Consider the following 8,443-nt stretch of genomic DNA (forward strand, 5'->3'; position numbering starts at 1 on the left):
GAATCCGCTCCCCGCACTGTGTTATGCATTATGCACAGTGCGGGGCTGGGATTCCTGGGCATGCGCGCTGCGCTTGTCAGACGCTCCCCCAGGTTCCCCGCCTTCCAGCGTCGGTCTGTGCAGGAATCTGCCCAGGAATCCCAGCCCCGCACTGTACATAATGCTTTTCCCCCTCTGGCAAAGGGGTCCACGCCATTTTTTTTTTTTTAATTAAACATTAAGAAACAGATTTATCTATGGATATATAATAGCAAGGCCTATCTATACATGGATATCTAAAGATATATGTATAGATATAACTATGGCTATAGCCATCTATAGATATATTTATAGATATAAGGATAGATCTGTAGATACATAGATATATCTGGCTTCGGAATCCGGTATTTCATGATTTTTCCATTTAAATCATGCACATTTTCTGTTCTCTCTCAAAAAACTGTTCAGTTGCATCAGTTTTTCACTATTTGCAATGGATCAGTTTTTTCAAAAATTCGCTGGATCCTGCCTGATGGATAGATGCAGATAGATATATGGATAGTTAGGCTACATTCACACATTAGTTTCCGTCAGGAAGGATCGGGAGAATTTTTGAAAAAAAAAAACAGATAAGAGTGAGAGAGAACGGAAAATGTGCATGCTTTCAATGAGGGGGGGCAAAAAAAAAAAAAAATGTATGAAAACCGGATTGGGAGGCCAGATTCATCATTTCACATATCAGTTTCATACTTTTTTTGCTGGATTCATCGTTGGGTGTTTTTTCGCCGGACAGAAATAAAACAAGCAAACAAACAAAAAAAAAAACAACACTTTCCCTTGTACGTTTTCTCCGTCCGCCGGAAAGTTTTTTTTTTACGGATCCGGCAAAAAACGGATGAAACATGAGGCCATCAGGCACAATCCGGCGCTAATACAACTCTGAGAAAAAAAAAAAATAATAAAGGATCTGGCGAAGAAAAAAAAAACGGATCCTTTTTTCAGAACTCCCCAGATTATGCCTGACAGCAAAATCCTGATGTGTGAAAGTAGCCCAACTATCCATCTATCTACATTACACTGGGGAACAATTTGAAAAAAAAAAATTCTGTTGAGTTAGGTTTTTGAGCTGATTTATACTAAAATTGGCATGCTGATTCCAAAAATGTAGTCAGTTTTTTTCTAGCATGTCAAGTTTTTCCTACACAACTTACCTGCCAGAGAAGCACAATTGCACTGATATCTGTAATAAGACTTGTTATCTGATTACAATTCGACACATATAGAGCTACGTGGCAACTTGTAAGAGTAGTCACAACTGAGACAGTGTGGTGAGGTGTGTGCAGCTCCCAATACGTCATAATTATCAATATCTTTACACAAAAAATTTATCATAGTAGGAATAAATAGGATTTGTGATAGCTTTTCTCTTTACATTGGGCGCTTAGTTGTAATTTATATATCTTTTATGATTTTATTCTTTGTTAGTTTTCAAAGCTTGTAACTTTCCATCTCATTGTTTTATTTACATATGTACATATTTCCTTTGTTTCAGATCACGTCTGCTCCTTCCTCTCGTCGTAAATGCCTATTTGTACTATTTAAAAAAAACAAAAACACACACTTTTTAGGTACAGTAGTTTACATATTTTTGAAAAGACAAAAATCCTATAGTTCAAAAACTTGACGTAAGAGAAAAACAGATCATTTCTGGATTCAGCATCCAAAAATTAGTTAAGAACAGTTGTCTGACCTAACTCCTAAAAAAATTGTGTTCCCCAGTGTTACCTATGTGTGTAATGGAGTGTGGGTTGGACAAATGTAAAAGAGGTTGGACAAGACATGAAAAGTTTTTTTTTTGTTCAATAATACATCTTTATTTAGCTTTCAAAAACGCATACAAAAATGCATAAAAAAAGCATCAAAACCGCGCAAAAGCGCATCAAAAACGCACCTGCGTTTTCTGCCAAGAGCTGCGGATTTAGTGCAGAAAAATCTGCAGGCAAACCTGCAACGTGTGCACATACCCTAAGGATGGCTTGTTTCACCTGCATGGAGAGCTCATTTGACTGCATGTTTACTTCACAGCAAAACCTTCCAAATGCAAGCACCACACCTCAAATCAACTCCAGACCTTTTATCTGCTTTATTGAGAATGACATAACGAAGGGATTGCCCACACCTGTCCATGAAATAGCCTTGGAGTCAATTGTCCAATTACTTTTGGTCCCTTTAAAAACAGGGTGGCACATGTTAAGGAGCTGAAACTCCTAAACCTTTCATCCAATTTTAATGTGGATACCCTCAAATGAAAGCTGAAAGTCTGAACTTCAACAGCATCTGAATTGTTTTGTTTAACCCCTTTCTGACCTCGGGTGGGATAGTACGTCCGAGGTCAGATACCCCGCTTTGATGCAGGGCTCTGGCGGTGAGCCCGCATCAAAGCCGGGACACATCAGCTGTTTTGAACAGCTGACATATGCCCGCAATAGAGGCGGGTGAAATCACGATTCATCAAAATTGATGATCATGATTAAGGGAGCCTAGTCTCCAGAAACGCGTTGAGATTACTACCTATATGGTTCGTGCTGAAGTCTGTATCCTCCATGTCTAAAGTTTGTGAATAAAGAAAACTCTTTTTTACGGATTCGGTGAAGCTGGACATTCATTCTTTTTTTGATTTTACACGCCTGGACACAGCGGGTCCGTGCTCCCGAAGATTGGCTTATGCATCACGGGTGAGCTGGCTTATTTTTTCTTCTATCCCAAGATCCCTTTTCCTAATCTATACCTTTGAACTGGAACAACTCAAAGTCCTATGGCTTCCAGTACCATCTATATGCCGATGACAGATCTACCGTATATACTCGAGTATAAGCCGAGATTTTCAGCCCATTTTTTGGGCTGAAAGTCCCCCTCTCGGCTTATACTCGAGTCATACCCAGGGTCGGCAGGGGCTCTATAATTATACTTACCTACTCCCGGCGCGGTCCCTGCTTCTTCCAGCTCTGCAGATTCTTCCTGCACTGAGCGGTCACATTGTACTGCTCATTAAAGAAATGAATATGCGGCTCCACCTCCCATAGGGGTGGAGCCGCATATTCATTTCTGTAATGATCGGTAACTGTGACCGCTCAGTGCAGGAAGAAGATGCAGCGCTGGAAGAAGCAGGGACGCAGCGCCAGGAGCAGTTAAGTATACGGGGAGGGGAGCGCAGCGCTGCGCGATATTTACCTCTCCTCGTTCCTGTGCGGCTCCGTCTTCAGCGTCCTCTGGCAGTGACGCTCAGGTCAGAGGGCGCGGAGACGTAGTCAGTGCGCGCCCTCTGCTGATCGTCAGTGCCGAAGACGGAGCCGCACGAGGAGCAGGTAAAAGAGCCGGGGTCCTCAGCGAAGAGAGGCGAGTATGATTTTTTTTTTTTTTTATGGCAGCAAAAGCATATGGGGCAGTGACTGTACGGAGCATCTTATGGGGCCGTAACACTTGTGCAGCACTATATGGGGCAAGTGGCTGTATGGAGCATCTTATGGGGCCATAACACTTGTGCAGCACTATATGGGGCAAGTGACTGTACAGAGCATCTTATGTGGCCATAACACTTGTGCAGCACTATATGGGGCAAGTGACTGTACAGAGCATCTTATGGGGCCATAACACTTGTGCAGCACTATATGGGGCAAGTGACTGTACAGAGCATCTTATGGAGCCATAACACTTGTGCAGCACTATATGGGGCAAGTGACTGTACGGAGCATCTTATGGGGCCATAACGCTTGTGCAGCACTATATAGGGCAAATATCTCTATGGAGCATCTTATGGGGCCCTTATTACCCTTTATGCAGGATTATATGGGGCGTATTTTAATATGGAATATCTAATGGGGCCCATCAAACTTTATGGAGCATTATATGAGGCTCCTGATTCAATATGGATATTCAAAGACACTTAACCTACTGATGTCTCATTTAATTTTACTTTTATTGGTATCCATTTTTACTTTTGAAATTTAACGGTAGCTGCTGCATTTCCCACCCTAGGCTTATACTCGAGTCATTAAGTTTTCCCAGGTTTTTGTGGCAAATTAGGGGGGTTGGCTTATACTCGGGTCGGCTTATACTCGAGTATATACGGTACCTCTCTGGCCTAGATGTCACCTCTCTGCTCTCCAGAATTCTAGAGTGTCTTTAAGCCATATCCTCCTCCTCCTCAAACTCAATGTGGACAAAAACAAACTAATTATATTTCCTCCATCTAGCACATCTTCCCTACCTAATCTATCTATGACACTTTCCCCGTCCCGGTAATCCGCTGCCTTGTAGTAACCCTTGACTCAGCCCTGTCATTTAAACCGCAATTCCAAGCTCTCGCCACCTCCAGCTCAAAAATATTTCCAGAATCTGTCCTTTCCTCAACCCTCACTCTACCAAAATGCTTGTGCATGCCGTAATCATCTCTCGCCTCGACTACTGCAACATCCTCCTTTGTGGCCTACCCTCAACACCCCTCCAGTCCGTCCTTAACTCTGCTGCCCGACTAATCTCTCTACTCGCTACACTTCTGCTTCCCCTCTTTGCAAATCCCTTCACTAGCTCCCAATTTCCCAGCATATCCAGTTTAAACTACTAACACTGACCTACAAAGGCATCCATAACCTTTCTCCTCCGTATATTTCCAAACTAATCTCTCATTATCTTCCCTCACGTAATCTCCTGTCCTCCCAAGACCTTCTCTCCTCCACGCTTATTCGCTCCTCACCCAATCGTCTCCAAAACTTCTCCCGAATATACCCCATCATCTGGAATTCTGTGCCCCAACACAACCAGTTATCTACCACATTTGGATCCTTCAAACGGAACCTGAAAACCCATCTCTTCAAAGACGCTTACAACCTGTAGTGACCACACAGACCACTTCAACACCATCGGAACTACCATAACCCCCGACTTATGGTCTCCTTCCCCACAATCCTGTAGAATGTAAGCCCGCAAGGGCAGGGTCATCTCCCCTCTGTATCAGTCTGATTGTTAAGTTTTGTTTACTGTAAGTGGTATTTGTATTTTGATGTAACCCCGTCTCATGTACAGCACCATGGAATTAATGGTGCTATATAAATAATAAAACCAGGTCCCTATAGCCTAGCCTAAATGGGTTCTGGCATCAGAACTGGCACCAAAGTGGGCAAACTGCCGATTTATCCCTTTATAAATATAAGGTACTTACTCATATCCGTGAAAAGTGGCTTTTTGCCCACTTTGATGACAATTCTGATGCCCAGAACCCATTTGGGACAGGCTATAGGGACCTGAGTTTGATGCAGGGCATCACTATCTGTGTATTCTAAGTGTGAGATCAGTAGCCCAGTCATTAACCCCTTACAAACCATCAGTTATTCAAATGTGTGAAAACGGGCTGTTTGACCACTTTGATGCCAGTTCTGATGCCCAGGCTGAAAATACCTGGTTTTGATGTGGGACTCCCTGTTCTATATGTCTGCACTGTGATATCAGTGGCCCAAAGTAATTTAAGCCTTTGATTAACGCCCATTGGTGCCCATTTTTGTGCCAGTTTTATAATTTTTGTAGCTGTTTTTAAGTGTACTCACATCAGGGCATCTCTCTGCATTGTATGTTATTATTGTGATACTTATTTTTTGTTAAACCTATAAAAAACAGAATAAAATGCAGAATAGGAAACTAACAAATGCTTCTTTCACACTGTCTTCTGCTCTACATCAAAATGACGTATCGACGGATATCACGTAAAACGTGTGTGATGCATCCGGTGTAATGCGTCGTCCACAATTTGAATGGAGAAGTTTCTGGGAATTAAGTGTCGGGGGGGAGAGAGGGACTGACTTTTTCCAGGATTTGAAAATCCTTCCGGGCATGCTCCGAGGGGAAAAACGTGATATGTCGCTGGATTCCTGTGTGCGACGGATCCTGTGTCCATAGGCTTCCATTATAGCCGACGACGAGCAGCGCAGGATGCCTCCCTGACCGATTTTCCGACGTGCAGAAAAAAAACGTTCCTATGAACGTTTTCTCCACACGACGGACCGCTATATTCCGATGGATCCAGTGAACGACGGATGAAACGGATGGCTATCCGTCACAATCCGTCGCTTATACAAGTCTATGGGAAAATGCAGGATCCTGCATTCTCAAAAATCGACGGATTGTGACGGAAAGCTGAAAAACCAAGTATGAAAGTAGCCTAAAGCCAACTTCAGCTACAAATAAGAAACCAACTTCAGCCTCGTCATTTTGTTGGTATTCTAAAACATAGCAGTTTTACACAAATATACAGAAAAAAAAAGTGTGACCTTAAGAGGTCATGTCAGGCTGTTGCTTTAATATAGGACATATAGGCCTTAGGTGTAAGTGAAGCAAAATGTGTAGATTATATCCATACTGGAAGCACATTTTTCAGTGACCATACATTACCTCAGATTCTAGTGTGAGGCCCCACAGAAAAGACAACCTGTAACAGAAAAAACAGGTATAAACGCCATGTAAATCCCAGAAAGAGCGACTTCCCGACCTGTATAGGACATGTATCTCCCACTGCGAACCTAGGCAGCCACGGCAGGATGAGCTCAGGCTGTCTGGGGAGACTCACTCTGGCACACAGGGCAGAAACACCCAATAACAATTATAGTGGGTATTATTAAAGCAAAGTGTGCACATCCCAATATAAACCGCTAGAGAGACAATTACCTCAGACTTTTCTGTAAGGCGCCACATCTGCAATACAAAAAGAGCGGGAAACACACAAGGCCAGCCGGCCAGCCGTGCAGCATCACTACCTGCCCCGATATGGCAAGCACGTTTACAGAAAGCCAGGAAACGAGGCGTGGACAATATAGCCACTTCCGCCTCAGAGGCTGAAGGCGGTGCACGCTGGGAAATGTAGTCTTGTTTGAGCGCCATTTTGTGATAGCGGTGGGATCTGGAAATGAATGCTGCGCGCGCGATTGGCGAGAGCGCTGCAGTATATAATGGCGTGCGTGCGATTTCTCAGCTGATGGTCGGAACTTTTTTAGGCCTCTACTTACACAGCTAATGATAGCCAGTCAGGCAGACCACAGGTGCTGATATGATTACATAGTAATTCTCCACATTTAAGGCCGGCTTCACACTCAGCGTATGAAAATACGGTCCGTATATTACGGCCGTAATACGCTGAAATGTCCCGAAAATAGTGGTCCGTAGCTCCTCCGTAGGCAGGGTGTGTCAGCGTTTTTTGCGCATGGCATCCTCCGTATGTAATCCGTATGGCATCCGTACTGCGTGGTTTTCTCGCAGGCTTGCAAAACCAACATACCGCTATAGAAATGATCCATGTGTCCCAAAAAGAAAAAAATATATATATATACTGTCTATATATATATATATATATAGATATATATATATATATATAGATATATATATGTCATTAGACACATATATGTATATATATTATTTTTTCCAGCGCTATACAGCTTGAAAGCCAGTAATTCAATTACCGGCTTTTTCTTTCTCCTTCCTAAAACCCGACATGATTTGAGACATGGTTTACATACAGTAAACCATGTATTCTCTCCATTTTTTTGCAGATTCCACACTACTAATGTCAGTAGAGTGTATCTGCAAAATTTGGCCGTTCTAGCTCTTAAAATAAAGGGTTAAATGGCGGAAAAAATTGGCGTGGGCTCCCGCGCAATTTTCTCCGCCAGAGTAGTAAAGCCAGTGACTGAGGGCAGATATTAATAGCCTGGAGAGGGTCCATGGTTATTGGCCCCCCCCTGGCTAAAAATATCTGCCCCCAGCCACCCCAGAAAAGGCACATCTGGAAGATGCGCCTATTCTGGCACTTGGCCACTCTCTTCCCATTCCCGTGTAGCGGTGGGATATGGGGTAATGAAGGGTTAATGCCACCTTGCTATTGTAAGGTGACATTAAGCCTAATTAATAATGGAGAGGCGTCAATTATGACACCTATCCATTATTAATCCAATTGTAGTAAAGGGTTAAATAAAACACAAACACATTATTTAAAATTATTTTAATGAAATAAAAACAATGGTTGTTGGAGTATTTTATTCTACGCCCAATCCAGTCACTGAAGACCCTCGTTCTGTGAAAGAAAAAACATAATAAACCAACAATATACTTACCCTCCGCAGATCTGTAACGTCCAACGATGTAAATCCATCTGAAGGGGTTAAAACATTTTGCAGCAAGGAGCTTTGCTAATGCAATGCTACTCCTCGCTGCAAAACCCTGGGGAATGAGTCTAAATATAGATCAATGAGCTATATTTAGCTTCATTTGCGGTGAGGCGCCCTCTGCTGGATGTTCATTGATCGTGGGAACTTTCCTCGCAAGTGTGAAGCCGGCCTAAATGTCTGGCTGAGCAGTCATTTGGGCAAAGGTTATTAAATTACCAAGATTAGTGCTGGCGATTAAAAACACAGGAGCCAGTTCA

General features: G+C 42.9%; 1 long non-coding RNA gene across 1 annotated transcript; it reads right to left on the reverse strand.

The window, feature by feature from the left end:
- Nucleotides 1-6,278: 6,278 nt before the first annotated feature.
- LOC138638043 (uncharacterized) lies at nt 6,279-7,019 on the reverse strand. Its single transcript, XR_011312437.1, has 2 exons — nt 6,694-7,019; nt 6,279-6,457 (listed from the first exon to the last, which is right to left on the reverse strand). It is a non-coding gene; the product is annotated as an uncharacterized lncRNA (long non-coding RNA).
- Nucleotides 7,020-8,443: the final 1,424 nt, after the last annotated feature.

This window comes from Ranitomeya imitator, chromosome 5 (assembly GCF_032444005.1).
Source record: "Ranitomeya imitator isolate aRanImi1 chromosome 5, aRanImi1.pri, whole genome shotgun sequence".
In the NCBI taxonomy this organism is placed as follows: Eukaryota; Metazoa; Chordata; class Amphibia; order Anura; family Dendrobatidae; genus Ranitomeya; species Ranitomeya imitator.